Raw genomic sequence first — 20,695 nt, 5'->3', positions numbered from 1 at the left:
ACGCTGAAGAAATAGAGACAGTTTTAGAAACTACATTCCATTGACTTTCTAAGGGTGTCAATCCGTTTGACTTACAACGGTTGCTTCACATATTCGAACCAACATGTATTAGCGATTTTTCCGGATATTACTAAGTTGTATCGCTTTTAAAAGTGAAACGATTGACTGTGGGACTTAATTGGACTGATTTTGGACTGTGATCTTTTAAATGTGATAAATGAGCCAATTGGACTCCAAGGAATGACAATCTTCTTAATTTGACATGATTGCCGCAACTCAGCAATTACACTGGACCCTGTGGTAGCGCTTCATTTAAAAGTTTCGATAAATAAGTCATTTTTTACTGTGGGACCAATCCTATCCGTTAGTTCACGCTGAAGAAATAGAGACAGTTTCAAAAACTACATTTCATTGTCTTTTTAACGGTGTCAATCCGTTTGAGTTACAACGGTTGCTTCACATATTCGTACCAACATGTATTTAGTGATTTTTTCCGATCTTACTAAGTTGTATCGCTTTTAAAAGTGAAACGGTTGACTGTGGGAATTAATTGAACTGTCTCTGGACTGTGACCTTATAAATGTGATAAATGAGCCAATTGAACTCCAAGAAATAACATTCTTTTTAACTCGACATGATTGCCGGAAATCAACGATTACACTGGACCCTGTGGTAGCGCGTCATTTAAAAATTTAGATAAATAAATCACTTTTTACTGTGGGACCAATCCTAGCCGTTAGTTCGCGCTGAAAAAACAGAGACAGTTTCAAAAACTACTTTTCATTGACTTTCTAACAGTGTCAATCCGTTTGAGTTACAACGATTGCGTCACGTATTCGTACCAACATGTATTTAGCGATTTGTTCCGATCTTACTAAGTTGTATAGCTTTTAAAAGTGAAACGATTGACTGTGGGAATTAATTGAACTGTTTCTGGACTGTGATCTTATAAATGTGATAAATGAGCCAATTGAACTCCAAGAAATAACATTCTTTTTAACTCGACATGATTGCCGGAACTCAGCGATTACACTGGACCCTGTGGTAGCGCTTTATTTAAAAATTTCGATAAATAAGTAATTCTTTACTGTGGGACCAATCCTATCCGTTAGTTCACGCTGAAAAAATAGAGACAGTTTTAAAAACTACATTTCATTGACTTTCTAAGGGTGTCAATCCGTTTGACTTACAACGGTTGCTTCACATATTCGAACCAACATGTATTTAGCGATTTTTCCGGATATTACTAAGTTGTATCGCTTTTAAAAGTGAAACGATTGACTGTGGGACTTAATTGGACTGATTTTTGACTGTGATCTTATAAATGTGATAAATGAGCCAATTGGACTCCAAGGAATGACAATCTTCTTAATTTGACATGATTGCCGGAACTCAGCGATTACACTGGACCCTGTGGTAGCGCTTCATTTAAAAGTTTTGATAAATAAGTCATTTTTTACTGTGGGACCAATCCTATCCGTTAGTTCACGCTGAAGAAATAGAGACAGTTTTAAAAACTACCTTTCATTGACTTTCTAAGGGTGTCAATCCGTTTGACTTACAACGGTTGCTTCACATATTCGAACCAACATGTATTTAGCGATTTTTCCGGATATTACTAAGTTGTATCGCTTTTAAAAGTGAAACGATTGACTGTGGGACTTAATTGGACTGATTTTGGACTGTGATCTTATAAATGTGATAAATAAGCCAATTGGGCTCCAAGGAATGACAATCTTCTTAATTTGACATGATTGCCGGAAATCAGCGATTACACTGGACCCTGTGGTAGCGCTTCATTTAAAAGTTTCGATAAATAAGTCATTTTTTACTGTGGGACCAATCCTATCCATTAGTTCACGCTGAAGAAATAGAGACAGTTTCAAAAACTACATTTCATTGTCTTTTCAACGGTGTCAATCCGTTTGAGTTACAACGGTTGCGTCACATATTCGTACCAACATGTATTTAGTGATTTTGTTCCGATATTACTAAGTTGTATAGCTTTTAAAAGTGAAACGATTGACTGTGGGAATTAATTGAACTGTTTCTGGACTGTGATCTTATAAATGTGATAAATGAGCCAATTGAACTCCAAGAAATAACATTCTTTTTAACTCGACATGATTGCCGGAACTCAGCGATTACACTGGACCCTGTGGTAGCGCTTTATTTAAAAATTTCGATAAATAAGTAATTCTTTACTGTGGGACCAATCCTATCCGTTAGTTCACGCTGAAAAAATAGAGACAGTTTTAAAAACTACATTTCATTGACTTTCTAAGGGTGTCAATCCGTTTGACTTACAACGGTTGCTTCACATATTCGAACCAACATGTATTTAGCGATTTTTCCGGATATTACTAAGTTGTATCGCTTTTAAAAGTGAAACGATTGACTGTGGGACTTAATTGGACTGATTTTTGACTGTGATCTTATAAATGTGATAAATGAGCCAATTGGACTCCAAGGAATGACAATCTTCTTAATTTGACATGATTGCCGGAACTCAGCGATTACACTGGACCCTGTGGTAGCGCTTCATTTAAAAGTTTTGATAAATAAGTCATTTTTTACTGTGGGACCAATCCTATCCGTTAGTTCACGCTGAAGAAATAGAGACAGTTTTAAAAACTACCTTTCATTGACTTTCTAAGGGTGTCAATCCGTTTGACTTACAACGGTTGCTTCACATATTCGAACCAACATGTATTTAGCGATTTTTCCGGATATTACTAAGTTGTATCGCTTTTAAAAGTGAAACGATTGACTGTGGGACTTAATTGGACTGATTTTGGACTGTGATCTTATAAATGTGATAAATAAGCCAATTGGGCTCCAAGGAATGACAATCTTCTTAATTTGACATGATTGCCGGAAATCAGCGATTACACTGGACCCTGTGGTAGCGCTTCATTTAAAAGTTTCGATAAATAAGTCATTTTTTACTGTGGGACCAATCCTATCCATTAGTTCACGCTGAAGAAATAGAGACAGTTTCAAAAACTACATTTCATTGTCTTTTCAACGGTGTCAATCCGTTTGAGTTACAACGGTTGCGTCACATATTCGTACCAACATGTATTTAGTGATTTTGTTCCGATATTACTAAGTTGTATCGCTTTTAACGGTGAACCGATTAACTGTGGGACTTAGTTCAACTGATTCTGGACTGTGACCTGATAAATGAGATAAATGAGCCAATTGGACTCCAAGGAATGACATTCTTCTTAATTTGACAGGATTAATAAAATTCAGCGATTACACTGGGCGGTGTGATAGTGCCTGATTTAAAAATTAAGATTAATAAGTCATTTTTCACTGTGGGACCAATCCTAGCCGTTAGTTCACGCTGAAGAAATAGAGACAGTTTCAAAAACTACTTTTCATTGACTTTATAACAGTGTCAATCTGTTTGAGTTACAACGATTGCGTCACGTATTCGTACCAACATGTATTTAGCGATTTGTTCCGATCTTACTAAGTTGTATAGCTTTTAAAAGTGAAACGATTGACTGTGGGAATTAATTGAACTGTTTCTGGACTGTGACCTTATAAATGTGATAAATGAGCCAATTGAACTCCAAGAAATAACATTCTTTTTAACTCGACATGATTGCCGGAACTCAGCGATTACACTGGACCCTGTGGTAGCGCTTTATTTAAAAATTTCGATAAATAAGTAATTCTTTACTGTGGGACCAATCCTATCCGTTAGTTCACGCTGAAGAAATAGGGACAGTTTTAAAAACTACATTTCATTGACTTTCTAAGGGTGCCAATCCGTTTGACTTACAACGGTTGCTTCACATATTCGAACCAACATGTATTTAGCGATTTTTCCGGATATTACTAAGTTGTATCGCTTTTAAAAGTGAAACGATTGACTGTGGGACCTAATTGGACTGAATATGGACTGTGATCTTATAAATGTGATAAATGAGCCAATTGGACTCCAAGGAATGACAATCTTCTTAATTTGACATGATTGCCGGAACTCAGCGATTACACTGGACCCTGTGGTAGCGCTTTATTTAAAAATTTCGATAAATAAGTAATTCTTTACTGTGGGACCAATCCTATCCGTTAGTTCACGCTGAAGAAATAGAGATTGTTTTAAAAACTACATTCCATTGACTTTCTAAGGGTGTCAATCCGTTTGACTTACAACGGTTGCTTCACATATTCGAACCAACATGTATTTAGCGATTTTTCCGGATATTACTAAGTTGTATCGCTTTTAAAAGTAAAACGATTGACTGTGGGAATTAATTTAACTGTTTCTGGACTGTGACCTTATAAATGTGATAAATGAGCCAATTGAACTCCAAGAAATAACATTCTTTTTAACTCGACATGATTGCCGGAACTCAGCGATTACACTGGACCCTGTGGTAGCGCTTTTTTTAAAAATTTCGATAAATAAGTAATTCTTTACTGTGGGACCAATCCTATCCGTTAGTTCACGCTGAAGAAATAGAGACAGTTTCAAAAACTACCTTCCATTGACTTTCTAACGGTGTCAATCCGTTTGAGTTACAACGGTTGCTTCACATATTCGTACCAACATGTATTTAGTGATTTTTTCCGATCTTACTAAGTTGTATCGCTTTTAAAAGTGAAACGGTTGACTGTGGGAATTAATTGAACTGTCTCTGGACTGTGACCTTATAAATGTGATAAATGAGCCAATTGAACTCCAAGAAATAACATTCTTTTTAACTCGACATGATTCCGGAAATCAACGATTACACTGGACCCTGTGGTAGCGCGTCATTTAAAAATTTAAGATAAATAAATCATTTTTTACTGTGGGACCAATCCTAGCCGTTAGTTCGCGCTGAAAAAACAGAGACAGTTTCAAAAACTACTTTTCATTGACTTTCTAACAGTGTCAATCCGTTTGAGTTACAACGATTGCGTCACGTATTCGTACCAACATGTATTTAGCGATTTGTTCCGATCTTACTAAGTTGTATAGCTTTTAAAAGTGAAACGATTGACTGTGGGAATTAATTGAACTGTTTCTGGACTGTGATCTTATAAATGTGATAAATGAGCCAATTGAACTCCAAGAAATAACATTCTTTTTAACTCGACATGATTGCCGGAACTCAGCGATTACACTGGACCCTGTGGTAGCGCTTTATTTAAAAATTTCGATAAATAAGTAATTCTTTACTGTGGGACCAATCCTATCCGTTAGTTCACGCTGAAAAAATAGAGACAGTTTTAAAAACTACATTTCATTGACTTTCTAAGGGTGTCAATCCGTTTGACTTACAACGGTTGCTTCACATATTCGAACCAACATGTATTTAGCGATTTTTCCGGATATTACTAAGTTGTATCGCTTTTAAAAGTGAAACGATTGACTGTGGGACTTAATTGGACTGATTTTGGACTGTGATCTTATAAATGTGATAAATAAGCCAATTGGGCTCCAAGGAATGACAATCTTCTTAATTTGACATGATTGCCGGAAATCAGCGATTACACTGGACCCTGTGGTAGCGCTTCATTTAAAAGTTTCGATAAATAAGTCATTTTTCACTGTGGGACCAATCCTAGCCGTTAGTTCACGCTGAAGAAATAGAGACAGTTTCAAAAACTACTTTTCATTGACTTTATAACAGTGTCAATCTGTTTGAGTTACAACGATTGCGTCACGTATTCGTACCAACATGTATTTAGCGATTTGTTCCGATCTTACTAAGTTGTATAGCTTTTAAAAGTGAAACGATTGACTGTGGGAATTAATTGAACTGTTTCTGGACTGTGACCTTATAAATGTGATAAATGAGCCAATTGAACTCCAAGAAATAACATTCTTTTTAACTCGACATGATTGCCGGAACTCAGCGATTACACTGGACCCTGTGGTAGCGCTTTATTTAAAAATTTCGATAAATAAGTAATTCTTTACTGTGGGACCAATCCTATCCGTTAGTTCACGCTGAAGAAATAGGGACAGTTTTAAAAACTACATTTCATTGACTTTCTAAGGGTGCCAATCCGTTTGACTTACAACGGTTGCTTCACATATTCGAACCAACATGTATTTAGCGATTTTTCCGGATATTACTAAGTTGTATCGCTTTTAAAAGTGAAACGATTGACTGTGGGACCTAATTGGACTGAATATGGACTGTGATCTTATAAATGTGATAAATGAGCCAATTGGACTCCAAGGAATGACAATCTTCTTAATTTGACATGATTGCCGGAACTCAGCGATTACACTGGACCCTGTGGTAGCGCTTTATTTAAAAATTTCGATAAATAAGTAATTCTTTACTGTGGGACCAATCCTATCCGTTAGTTCACGCTGAAGAAATAGAGATTGTTTTAAAAACTACATTCCATTGACTTTCTAAGGGTGTCAATCCGTTTGACTTACAACGGTTGCTTCACATATTCGAACCAACATGTATTTAGCGATTTTTCCGGATATTACTAAGTTGTATCGCTTTTAAAAGTAAAACGATTGACTGTGGGAATTAATTTAACTGTTTCTGGACTGTGACCTTATAAATGTGATAAATGAGCCAATTGAACTCCAAGAAATAACATTCTTTTTAACTCGACATGATTGCCGGAACTCAGCGATTACACTGGACCCTGTGGTAGCGCTTTTTTTAAAAATTTCGATAAATAAGTAATTCTTTACTGTGGGACCAATCCTATCCGTTAGTTCACGCTGAAGAAATAGAGACAGTTTCAAAAACTACCTTCCATTGACTTTCTAACGGTGTCAATCCGTTTGAGTTACAACGGTTGCTTCACATATTCGTACCAACATGTATTTAGTGATTTTTTCCGATCTTACTAAGTTGTATCGCTTTTAAAAGTGAAACGGTTGACTGTGGGAATTAATTGAACTGTCTCTGGACTGTGACCTTATAAATGTGATAAATGAGCCAATTGAACTCCAAGAAATAACATTCTTTTTAACTCGACATGATTCCGGAAATCAACGATTACACTGGACCCTGTGGTAGCGCGTCATTTAAAAATTTAAGATAAATAAATCATTTTTTACTGTGGGACCAATCCTAGCCGTTAGTTCGCGCTGAAAAAACAGAGACAGTTTCAAAAACTACTTTTCATTGACTTTCTAACAGTGTCAATCCGTTTGAGTTACAACGATTGCGTCACGTATTCGTACCAACATGTATTTAGCGATTTGTTCCGATCTTACTAAGTTGTATAGCTTTTAAAAGTGAAACGATTGACTGTGGGAATTAATTGAACTGTTTCTGGACTGTGATCTTATAAATGTGATAAATGAGCCAATTGAACTCCAAGAAATAACATTCTTTTTAACTCGACATGATTGCCGGAACTCAGCGATTACACTGGACCCTGTGGTAGCGCTTTATTTAAAAATTTCGATAAATAAGTAATTCTTTACTGTGGGACCAATCCTATCCGTTAGTTCACGCTGAAAAAATAGAGACAGTTTTAAAAACTACATTTCATTGACTTTCTAAGGGTGTCAATCCGTTTGACTTACAACGGTTGCTTCACATATTCGAACCAACATGTATTTAGCGATTTTTCCGGATATTACTAAGTTGTATCGCTTTTAAAAGTGAAACGATTGACTGTGGGACTTAATTGGACTGATTTTGGACTGTGATCTTATAAATGTGATAAATAAGCCAATTGGGCTCCAAGGAATGACAATCTTCTTAATTTGACATGATTGCCGGAAATCAGCGATTACACTGGACCCTGTGGTAGCGCTTCATTTAAAAGTTTCGATAAATAAGTCATTTTTTACTGTGGGACCAATCCTATCCATTAGTTCACGCTGAAGAAATAGAGACAGTTTCAAAAACTACATTTCATTGTCTTTTCAACGGTGTCAATCCGTTTGAGTTACAACGGTTGCGTCACATATTCGTACCAACATGTATTTAGTGATTTTGTTCCGATATTACTAAGTTGTATCGCTTTTAACGGTGAACCGATTAACTGTGGGACTTAGTTCAACTGATTCTGGACTGTGACCTGATAAATGAGATAAATGAGCCAATTGGACTCCAAGGAATGACATTCTTCTTAATTTGACAGGATTAATAAAATTCAGCGATTACACTGGGCGGTGTGGTAGTGCCTGATTTAAAAATTAAGATTAATAAGTCATTTTTCACTGTGGGACCAATCCTAGCCGTTAGTTCACGCTGAAGAAATAGAGACAGTTTCAAAAACTACTTTTCATTGACTTTCTAACAGTGTCAATCTGTTTGAGTTACAACGATTGCGTCACGTATTCGTACCAACATGTATTTAGCGATTTGTTCCGATCTTACTAAGTTGTATAGCTTTTAAAAGTGAAACGATTGACTGTGGGAATTAATTGAACTGTTTCTGGACTGTGACCTTATAAATATGATAAATGAGCCAATTGAACTCCACGAAATAACATTCTTTTTAACTCGACATGATTGCCGGAACTCAGCGATTACACTGGACCCTGTGGTAGCGCTTTATTTAAAAATTTCTATAAATAAGTAATTCTTTACTGTGGGACCAATCCTATCCGTTAGTTCACGCTGAAGAAATAGGGACAGTTTTAAAAACTACATTTCATTGACTTTCTAAGGGTGCCAATCCGTTTGACTTACAACGTTTGCTTCACATATTCGAACCAACATGTATTTAGCGATTTTTCCGGATATTACTAAGTTGTATCGCTTTTAAAAGTGAAACGATTGACTGTGGGACCTAATTGGACTGAATATGGACTGTGATCTTATAAATGTGATAAATGAGCCAATTGGACTCCAAGGAATGACAATCTTCTTAATTTGACATGATTGCCGGAACTCAGCGATTACACTGGACCCTGTGGTAGCGCTTTATTTAAAAATTTCGATAAATAAGTAATTCTTTACTGTGGGACCAATCCTATCCGTTAGTTCACGCTGAAGAAATAGAGATTGTTTTAAAAACTACATTCCATTGACTTTCTAAGGGTGTCAATCCGTTTGACTTACAACGGTTGCTTCACATATTCGAACCAACATGTATTTAGCGATTTTTCCGGATATTACTAAGTTGTATCGCTTTTAAAAGTGAAACGATTGACTGTGGGAATTAATTTAACTGTTTCTGGACTGTGACCTTATAAATGTGATAAATGAGCCAATTGAACTCCAAGAAATAACATTCTTTTTAACTCGACATGATTGCCGGAACTCAGCGATTACACTGGACCCTGTGGTAGCGCTTTTTTTAAAAATTTCGATAAATAAGTAATTCTTTACTGTGGGACCAATCCTATCCGTTAGTTCACGCTGAAGAAATAGAGACAGTTTCAAAAACTACCTTCCATTGACTTTCTAACGGTGTCAATCCGTTTGAGTTAAAACGGTTGCGTCACATATTCGTGCCAACATGTATTTAGTGATTTTGTTCCGATATAACTATGTTGTATCACTTTTAAAAGTGAAACGATTGACTGTGGGAATTAATTGAACTGTCTCTGGACTGTGACCTTATAAATGTGATAAATGAGCCAATTGAACTCCAAGAAATAACATTCTTCTTAATTTGACATGATTGCCGGAACTCAGCGATTACACTGGACCCTGTGGTAGCGCTTCATTTAAAAGTTTCGATAAATAAGTCATTTTTTACTGTGGGACCAATCCTATCCGTTAGTTCACGCTGAAGAAATAGAGACAGTTTCAAAAACTACATTTCAATGTCTTTTTAACGGTGTCAATCCGTTTGAGTTACAACGGTTGCTTCACATATTCGTACCAACATGTATTTAATGATTTTTTCCGATCCTACTAAGTTGTATCGCTTTTAAAAGTGAAACGATTGACTGTGGGAATTAATTGAACTGTCTCTGGACTGTGACCTTATAAATGTGATAAATGAGCCAATTGAACTCCAAGAAATAACATTCTTTTTAACTCGACATGATTGCCGGAAATCAACGATTACACTGGACCATGTGGTAGCGCGTCATTTAAAAATTTAGATAAATAAGTCATTTTTTACTGTGGGACCAATCCTAGCCGTTAGTTCGCGCTGAAAAAACAGAGACAGTTTCAAAAACTACTTTTCATTGACTTTCTAACAGTGTCAATCCGTTTGAGTTACAACGATTGCGTCACGTATTCGTACCAACATGTATTTAGCGATTTGTTCCGATCTTACTAAGTTGTATAGCTTTTAAAAGTGAAACGATTGACTGTGGGAATTAATTGAACTGTTTCTGGACTGTGACCTTATAAATGTGATAAATGAGCCAATTGAACTCCAAGAAATAACATTCTTTTTAACTCGACATGATTGCCGGAACTCAGCGATTACACTGGACCCTGTGGTAGCGCTTTATTTAAAAATTTCGATAAATAAGTAATTCTTTACTGTGGGACCAATCCTATCCGTTAGTTCACGCTGAAGAAATAGAGACAGTTTTAAAAACTACATTTCATTGACTTTCTAAGGGTGTCAATCCGTTTGACTTACAACGGTTGCTTCACATATTCGAACCAACATGTATTTAGCGATTTTTCCGGATATTACTAAGTTGTATCGCTTTTAAAAGTGAAACGATTGACTGTGGGACTTAATTGGACTGATTTTGGACTGTGATCTTATAAATGTGATAAATGAGCCAATTGGACTCCAGGGAATGACAATCTTCTTAATTTGACATGATTGCCGGAACTCAGCGATTACACTGAACCCTGTGGTAGCGCTTCATTTCAAAGTTTCGATAAATAAGTCATTTTTTACTGTGGGACCAATCCTATCCGTTAGTTCACGCTGAAGAAATAGAGACAGTTTTAAAAACTACCTTTCATTGACTTTCTAAGGGTGTCAATCCGTTTGACTTACAACGGTTGCTTCACATATTCGAACCAACATGTATTTAGCGATTTTTCCGGATATTACTAAGTTGTATCGCTTTTAAAAGTGAAACGATTGACTGTGGGACTTAATTGGACTGATTTTGGACTGTGATCTTATAAATGTGATAAATAAGCCAATTGGACTCCAAGGAATGACAATCTTCTTAATTTGACATGATTGCCGGAAATCAGCGATTACACTGGACCCTGTGGTAGCGCTTCATTTAAAAGTTTCGATAAATAAGTCATTTTTTACTGTGGGACCAATCCTATCCGTTAGTTCACGCTGAAGAAATAGAGACAGTTTCAAAAACTACATTTCATTGTCTTTTTAACGGTGTCAATCCGTTTGAGTTACAACGGTTGCGTCACATATTCGTACCAACATGTATTTAGTGATTTTGTTCCGATATTACTAAGTTGTATCGCTTTTAACGGTGAACCGATTAACTGTGGGACTTAGTTCAACTGATTCTGGACTGTGACCTGATAAATGAGATAAATGAGCCAATTGGACTCGAAGGAATGACATTCTTCTTAATTTGACAGGATTAATAAAATTCAGCGATTACACTGGGCGGTGTGGTAGTGCCTGATTTAAAAATTAAGATTAATAAGTCTTTTTTCACTGTGGGACCAATCCTAGCCGTTAGTTCACGCTGAAGAAATAGAGACAGTTTCAAAAACTACTTTTCATTGACTTTCTAACAGTGTCAATCTGTTTGAGTTACAACGATTGCGTCACGTATTCGTACCAACATGTATTTAGCGATTTGTTCCGATCTTACTAAGTTGTATAGCTTTTAAAAGTGAAACGATTGACTGTGGGAATTAATTGAACTGTTTCTGGACTGTGACCTTATAAATGTGATAAATGAGCCAATTGAACTCCACGAAATAACATTCTTTTTAACTCGACATGATTGCCGGAACTCAGCGATTACACTGGACCCTGTGGTAGCGCTTTATTTAAAAATTTCGATAAATAAGTAATTCTTTACTGTGGGACCAATCCTATCCGTTAGTTCACGCTGAAGAAATAGGGACAGTTTTAAAAACTACATTTCATTGACTTTCTAAGGGTGCCAATCCGTTTGACTTACAACGGTTGCTTCACATATTCGAACCAACATGTATTTAGCGATTTTTCCGGATATTACTAAGTTGTATCGCTTTTAAAAGTGAAACGATTGACTGTGGGACCTAATTGGACTGAATTTGGACTGTGATCTTATAAATGTGATAAATGAGCCAATTGGACTCCAAGGAATGACAATCTTCTTAATTTGACATGATTGCCGGAACTCAGCGATTACACTGGACCCTGTGGTAGCGCTTTATTTAAAAATTTCGATAAATAATTAAATTCTTTACTGTGGGACCAATCCTATCCGTTAGTTCACGCTGAAGAAATAGAGATTGTTTTAAAAACTACATTCCATTGACTTTCTAAGGGTGTCAATCCGTTTGACTTACAACGGTTGCTTCACATATTCGAACCAACATGTATTTAGCGATTTTTCCGGATATTACTAAGTTGTATCGCTTTTAAAAGTGAAACGATTGACTGTGGGAATTAATTGAACTGTTTCTGGACTGTGACCTTATAAATGTTTTAAATGAGCCAATTGAACTCCAAGAAATAACATTCTTTTTAACTCGACATGATTGCCGGAACTCAGCGATTACACTGGACCCTGTGGTAGCGCTTTTTTTAAAAATTTCGATAAATAAGTAATTCTTTACTGTGGGACCAATCCTATCCGTTAGTTCACGCTGAAGAAATAGAGACAGTTTCAAAAACTACCTTTCATTGACTTTCTAACGGTGTCAATCCGTTTGAGTTAAAACAGTTGCGTCACATATTCGTGCCAACATGTATTTAGTGATTTTGTTCCGATATAACTATGTTGTATCACTTTTAAAAGTGAAAAGATTGACTGTGGGAATTAATTGAACTGTCTCTGGACTGTGACCTTATAAATGTGATAAATGAGCCAATTGAACTCCAAGATATAACATTCTTTTTAACTCGACATGATTGCCGGAACTCAGCGATTACACTGGACCCTGTGGTAGCGCTTTATTTAAAAATTTCGATAAATAAGTAATTCTTTACTGTGGGACCAATCCTATCCGTTAGTTCACGCTGAAGAAATAGAGACAGTTTTAAAAACTACATTCCATTGACTTTCTAAGGGTGTCAATCCGTTTGACTTACAACGGTTGCTTCACATATTCGAACCAACATGTATTTAGCGATTTTTCCGGATATTACTAAGTTGTATCGCTTTTAAAAGTGAAACGATTGACTGTGGGACTTAATTGGACTGATTTTGGACTGTGATCTTTTAAATGTGATAAATGAGCCAATTGGACTCCAAGGAATGACAATCTTCTTAATTTGACATGATTGCCGGAACTCAGCGATTACACTGGACCCTGTGGTAGCGCTTCATTTAAAAGTTTCGATAAATAAGTCATTTTTTACTGTGGGACCAATCCTATCCGTTAGTTCACGCTGAAGAAATAGAGACAGTTTCAAAAACTACATTTCATTGTCTTTTTAGCGGTGTCAATCCGTTTGAGTTACAACGGTTGCTTCACATATTCGTACCAACATGTATTTAGTGATTTTTTCCGATCTTACTAAGTTGTATCGCTTTTAAAAGTGAAACGATTGACTGTGGGAATTAATTGAACTGTCTCTGGACTGTGACCTTATAAATGTGATAAATGAGCCAATTGAACTCCAAGAAATAACATTCTTTTTAACTCGACATGATTGCCGGAAATCAACGATTACACTGGACCCTGTGGTAGCGCGTCATTTAAAAATTTAGAGAAATAAGTCATTTTTTACTGTGGGACCAATCCTAGCCGTTAGTTTGCGCTGAAAAAACAGAGACAGTTTCAAAAACTACTTTTCATTGACTTTCTAAGGGTGTCAATCCGTTTGACTTACAACGGTTGCTTCACATATTCGAACCAACATGTATTTAGCGATTTTTCCGGATATTACTAAGTTGTATCGCTTTTAAAAGTGAAACGATTGACTGTGGGACTTAATTGGACTGATTTTGGACTGTGATCTTTTAAATGTGATAAATGAGCCAATTGGACTCCAAGGAATGACAATCTTCTTAATTTGACATGATTGCCGGAACTCAGCGATTACACTGGACCCTGTGGTAGCGCTTCATTTAAAAGTTTCGATAAATAAGTCATTTTTTACTGTGGGACCAATCCTATCCGTTAGTTCACGCTGAAGAAATAGAGACAGTTTCAAAAACTACATTTCATTGTCTTTTTAACGGTGTCAATCCGTTTGAGTTACAACGGTTGCTTCACATATTCGTACCAACATGTATTTAGTGATTTTTTCCGATCTTACTAAGTTGTATCGCTTTTAAAAGTGAAACGATTGACTGTGGGAATTAATTGAACTGTCTCTGGACTGTGACCTTATAAATGTGATAAATGAGCCAATTGAACTCCAAGAAATAACATTCTTTTTAACTCGACATGATTGCCGGAAATCAACGATTACACTGGACCCTGTGGTAGCGCTTTATTTAAAAATTTCGATAAATAAGTAATTCTTTACTGTGGGACCAATCCTATCCGTTAGTTCACGCTGAAGAAATAGAGACAGTTTTAAAAACTACATTTCATTGACTTTCTAAGGGTGTCAATCCGTTTGACTTACAACGGTTGCTTCACATATTCGAACCAACATGTATTTAGCGCTTTTTCCGGATATTACTAAGTTGTATCGCTTTTAAAAGTGAAACGATTGACTGTGGGACTTAATTGGACTGATTTTGGACTGTGATCTTATAAATGTGATAAATGAGCCAATTGGACTCCAAGGAATGACAATCTTCTTACTTTGACATGATTGCCGGAACTCAGCGATTACACTGGACCCTGTGGTAGCGCTTCATTTAAAAGTTTCGATAAATAAGTCATTTTTTACTGTGGGACCAATCCTATCCGTTAGTTCACGCTGAAGACATAGAGACAGTTTTAAAAACTACATTCCATTGACTTTCTAAGGGTGTCAATCCGTTTGACTTACAACGGTTGCTTCACATATTCGAACCAACATGTATTTAGCGATTTTTCCGGATATTACTAAGTTGTATCGCTTTTAAAAGTGAAACGATTGACTGTGGGACTTAATTGGACTGATTTTGGACTGTGATCTTATAAATGTGATAAATAAGCCAATTGGACTCCAAGGAATGACAATCTTCTTAATTTGACATGATTGCCGGAACTCAGCGATTACACTGGACCCTGTGGTAGCGCTTCATTTAAAAGTTTCGATAAATAAGTCATTTTTTACTGTGGGACCAATCCTATCCGTTAGTTCACGCTGAAGAAATAGAGACAGTTTCAAAAACTACATTTCATTGTCTTTTTAACAGTGTCAATCCGTTTGAGTTACAACGGTTGCGTCACATATTCGTACAAACATGTATTTAGTGATTTTGTTCCGATATTACTAAGTTGTATCGCTTTTAACGGTGAACCGATTAACTGTGGGACTTAGTTCAACTGATTCTGGACTGTGACCTGATAAATGTGATAAATCAGCCAATTGGACTCCAAGGAATGACATTCTTCTTAATTTGACAAGATTAATAAAATTCAGCGATTACACTGGGCGGTGTGGCAGTGCCTCATTTAAAAATTAAGATTAATAAGTCATTTTTCACTGTGGGACCAATCCTAGTCGTTAGTTCACGCTGAAGAAATAGAGACAGTTTCAAAAACTACATTTCATTGTCTTTTTAACGGTGGCAATCCGTTTGAGTTACAACGGTTGCTTCACATATTCGTACCAACATGTATTTAGCGTTTTTTCCGATTTTACTAAGTTGTATCGCTTTTAAAAGTGAAACGATTGACTGTGGGACTTAATTGAACTGATTCTGGACTGTGATCTTATAAATGTGATAAATGAGCCAAATGGAATCCAAGAAATAACATTCTTTTTAACTCGACATGATTGCCGGAACTCAGCGATTACACAGGGCGCTGTGGGAGCGCTTTATTTAAAAATTAAGATAAATAAGTCATTTTTTACTGTAGGACCAATCCTAGCCGTTAGTTCGCGCTGAAGAAGTAGAGACAGTTTCAAAAACTACATTTCATTGACTTTCTAACGGTGTCAATCCGTTTGAGTTACAACGGTTGCTTCACATATTCGTACCAACATGTATTTAGCGATTTTTTCCGATCTTACTAAGTTGTATCGCTTTTAAAAGTGAAACAATTGACTGTGGGAATTAATTGAACTGATTCTGGACTGTGACCTTATAAATGTGGTAAATGAGCCAATTGGACTCCAAGAAATACCATTCTTTTTAACTCGACATGATTTCCGGAACTCAACGATTACACTGGACCCTGTGGTAGCGCTTCATTTAAAAATTTAGATAAATAAGTCATTTTTTACTGTGGGACCAATCCTAGCCGTTAGTTCGCGCTGAAGAAACAGAGACAGTTTCAAAAACTACTTTTCATTGACTTTCTAACGGTGTCAATCCGTTTGAGTTACAACGATTGCGTCACGTATTCGTACCAACATGTATTTAGCGATTTGTTCCGATCTTACTAAGTTGTATCGCTTTTAAAAGTGAAAAGATTGACTGTGGGAATTAGTTGAACTGTTTCTGGACTGTGACCTTATAAATGTGATAAATGAGCCAATTGAACTCCAAGAAATAACATTCTTTTTAACTCGACATGATTGCCGGAACTCCGCGATTACACTGGACCCTGTGGTAGCGCTTTATTTAAAAATTTCGATAAATAAGTAATTTTTTACTGTGGGACCAATCCTATCCGTTAGTTCACGCTGAAGAAATAGAGACAGTTTGAAAAACTACCTTTCATTGACTTTCTAACGGTGTCAATGCGTTTGAGTTACAACGGTTGCTTCACATATCCGTACCAACATGTATTAAGTGGTTTTTTTCGATATTACTAAGTGGTATCGCTTTTGAAAGTGAAACGATTGACTGTGGGACTTAATTGAACTGATTCTGGACTTTCATCTTATAAATTTGATAAATGAGCCAATTGGACTCCAAGAAATAACATTCTTTTTAACTCAACATAATTGCAGGAACTCAGCGATTACACCGGCGCTGTGGGAGCGCTTTATTTAAAAATTAATATAAATATCTCATTTTTTACTGTGGGGCCAATCCTAGCCGTTAGTTCGCGCTGAAGAAATAGAGACAGTTTCAAAAACTAGATTTCATTGACTTTCTAACGGTGTCAATCCGTTTGAGTTACAACGATTGCGTCACGTATTCGTACCAACATGTATTTAGCGATTTGTTCCGATCTTACTAAGTTGTATCGCTTTTAAAAGTGAAAAGATTGACTGTGGGAATTAGTTGAACTGTTTCTGGACTGTGACCTTATAAATGTGATAAATGAGCCAATTGAACTCCAAGAAATAACATTCTTTTTAACTCGACATGATTGCCGGAACTCAGCGATTACACTGGAACCTGTGGTAGCGCTTTATTTAAAAATTTCGATAAATAAGTAATTTTTTACTGTGGGACCAATCCTTCCCCGTTAGTTTACGCTGAAGAAATAGAGACAGTTTGAAAAACTACCTTTCATTGACTTTCTAACGGTGTCAATGCGTTTGAGTTACAACGGTTGCTTCACATATCCGTACCAACATGTATTAAGTGTTTTTTTTCGATATTACTAAGTGGTATCGCTTTTGAAAGTGAAACGATTGACTGTGGGACTTAATTGAACTGATTCTGGACTGTCATCTTATAAATTTGATAAATGAGCCAATTGGACTCCAAGAAATAACATTCTTTTTAACTCAACATGATTGCCGGAACTCAGCGATTACACCGGCGCTGTGGGAGCGCTTTATTTAAAAATTAATATAAATATCTCATTTTTTACTGTGGGGCCAATCCTAGCCGTTAGTTCGCGCTGAAGAAATAGAGACAGTTTCAAAAACTAGATTTCATTGACTTTCTAACGGTGTCAATCCGTTTGAGTTACAACGATTGCGTCACGTATTCGTACCAACATGTATTTAGCGATTTGTTCCGATCTTACTAAGTTGTATCGCTTTTAAAAGTGAAACGATTGACTGTGGGAATTAATTGAACTGTTTCTGGACTGTGACCTTATAAATGTGATAAATGAGCCAATTGAACTCCAAGAAATAACATTCTTTTTAACTCGACATGATTGCCGGAACTCAGCGATTACACTGGACCCTGTGGTAGCGCTTTATTTAAAAATTTCGATAAATAAGTAATTTTTTACTGTGGGACCAATCCTATCCGTTAGTTCACGCTGAAGAAATAGAGACAGTTTGAAAAACTACCTTTCATTACCTTTCTAACGGTGTCAATGCGTTTGAGTTACAACGTTTGCTTCACATATCCGTACCAACATGTATTAAGTGTTTTTTTCGATATTACTAAGTGGTATCGCTTTTGAAAGTGAAACGATTGACTGTGGGACTTAATTGAACTGATTCTGGACTGTCATCTTATAAATTTGATAAATGAGCCAATTGGACTCCAAGAAATAACATTCTTTTTAACTCAACATGATTGCCGGAACTCAGCGATTACACCGGCGCTGTGGGAGCGCTTTATTTAAAAATTAATATAAATATCTCATTTTTTACTGTGGGGCCAATCCTAGCCGTTAGTTCGCGCTGAAGAAATAGAGACAGTTTCAAAAACTAGATTTCATTGACTTCCTAACGGTGTCAATCCGTTTGAGTTACAACGGTTGCTTCACATATTCGTACCAACATGTATTTAGCGATTTTTTCCGATCTTACTAAGTTGTATCGCTTTTAAAAGTGAAACGATTGACTGTGGGACTTAATTGAACTGATTCTGGACTGTGACCTGCTAAATGTGATAAATGAGTCACTTGGTCTCCAAGGAATGACAATCTTCTTAATTTGACATGATTGCCGGAACTCAGCGATTACACTGGACCCTGTGGTAGCGCTTCATTTAAAAATTTCGATAAATAAGTCATTTTTTAGTGTGGGACCAATCCTAACCGTTAGTTCACGCTGAAAAAATAGAGACAGTTTCAAAAACTACATTTCATTGTCTTTTTAACGGTGTCAATCCGTTTGAGTTACAACGGTTGCGTCAGATATTCGTACCAACATGTATTTTGTGATTTTGTTCCGATATTACTAAGTTGTATCGCTTTTAACGGTGAACCGATTGACTGTGGGACTTAGTTGAACTGATTCTGGACTGTAACCTGATAAATGTGATAAATGAGCCAATTGGACTCCAAGTAATGACATTCTTCTTAATTTCACATGATTGCTGGGACTCAACGATTACACTGGGCGGTGTGGTAGCGGTTTATTTAAAATTTAAGATAAATAAGTCATTTTTTACTGTGGGACCAATCCTAGCAGTTAGTTCACGCTGAAGAAATAGAGACAGTTTCAAAAACTACTTTTCATTGTCTTTTTAACGGTGTCAATCCGTTTGAGTTACAACGGTTGCGTCACATATTCGTACTAACATGTATTTAGTGATTTTGTTCCGATATTACTAAGTTGTATCGCTTTTAACGGTGAACCGATTAACTGTGGGACTTAGTTCAACTGATTCTGGACTGTGACCTGATAAATGTGATAAATGAGCCAATTGGACTCCAAGGAATGACATTCTTCTTAATTTGACAGGATTAATAAAATTCAGCGATTACACTGGACCCTGTGGTAGCGCTTCATTTAAAAATTTAGATAAATAAGTCACTTTTTACTGTGGGACCAATCCTAGCCGTTAGTTCGCGCTGAAGAAATAGAGACAGTTTCAAAAACTACCTTTCATTGACTTTCTAACGGTGTCAATCCGTTTGAGTTACAACGGTTGCTTCACATATTCGTACCAACATGTATTTAGCGTTTTTTCCGATCTTACTAAGTTGTATCGCTTTTAAAAGTGAAACGATTGACTGTGGGACTTAATCGAACTGATTCTGGACTGTGACCTTATAAATGTTATAAATGAGCCAATTGGACTCCAAGAAAGAACATTCTTTTTAACTCGACATGATTGCCGGAACTCAACGATTACACTGGACCCTGTGGTAGCGCTTTATTTAAAAATTTAGATAAATAAGTCACTTTTTACTGTGGGACCAATCTTATCCGTTAGTACACGCTGAAGAAGTAGAGACAGTTTCAAAAACTACCTTTCATTGACTTTCTAACGGTGTCAATCCGTTTGAGTTACAACGGTTGCTTCACATATTCGTACCAACATGTATTTAGCGTTTTTTTCCGATATTACTAAGTTGTATCGCTTTTAAAAGTGAAACGATTGACTGTGGGACTTAATTGAACTGATTCTGGACTGTGATCTTATAAATGTGATAAATGAATCAAATGGAATCCAAGAAATAACATTCTTTTTAACTCGACATGATTGCCGGAACTCAGCGATTACACTGGGCGCTGTGGGAGCGCTTTATTTAAAAATTAAGATAAACAAGTCATTTTTTACTGTAGGACCAATCCTAGCCGTTAGTTCGCGCTGTAGAAGTAGAGACAGTTTCAAAAACTACATTTCATTGACTTTCTAACAGTGTCAATCCGTTTGAGTTACAACGGTTGCTTCACATATTCGTACCAACATGTATTTAGCGATTTTTTCCGATCTTACTAAGTTGTATCGCTTTTAAAAGTGAAACAATTGACTGTGGGACTTAATTGAACTGATTCTGGACTGTGACCTTATAAATGTGGTAAATGAGCCAATTGG

Source organism: Hydractinia symbiolongicarpus, chromosome 14, assembly GCF_029227915.1.
Source record: "Hydractinia symbiolongicarpus strain clone_291-10 chromosome 14, HSymV2.1, whole genome shotgun sequence".
NCBI lineage: Eukaryota > Metazoa > Cnidaria > Hydrozoa > Anthoathecata > Hydractiniidae > Hydractinia > Hydractinia symbiolongicarpus.
This window is presented reverse-complemented; position numbering follows the sequence as displayed.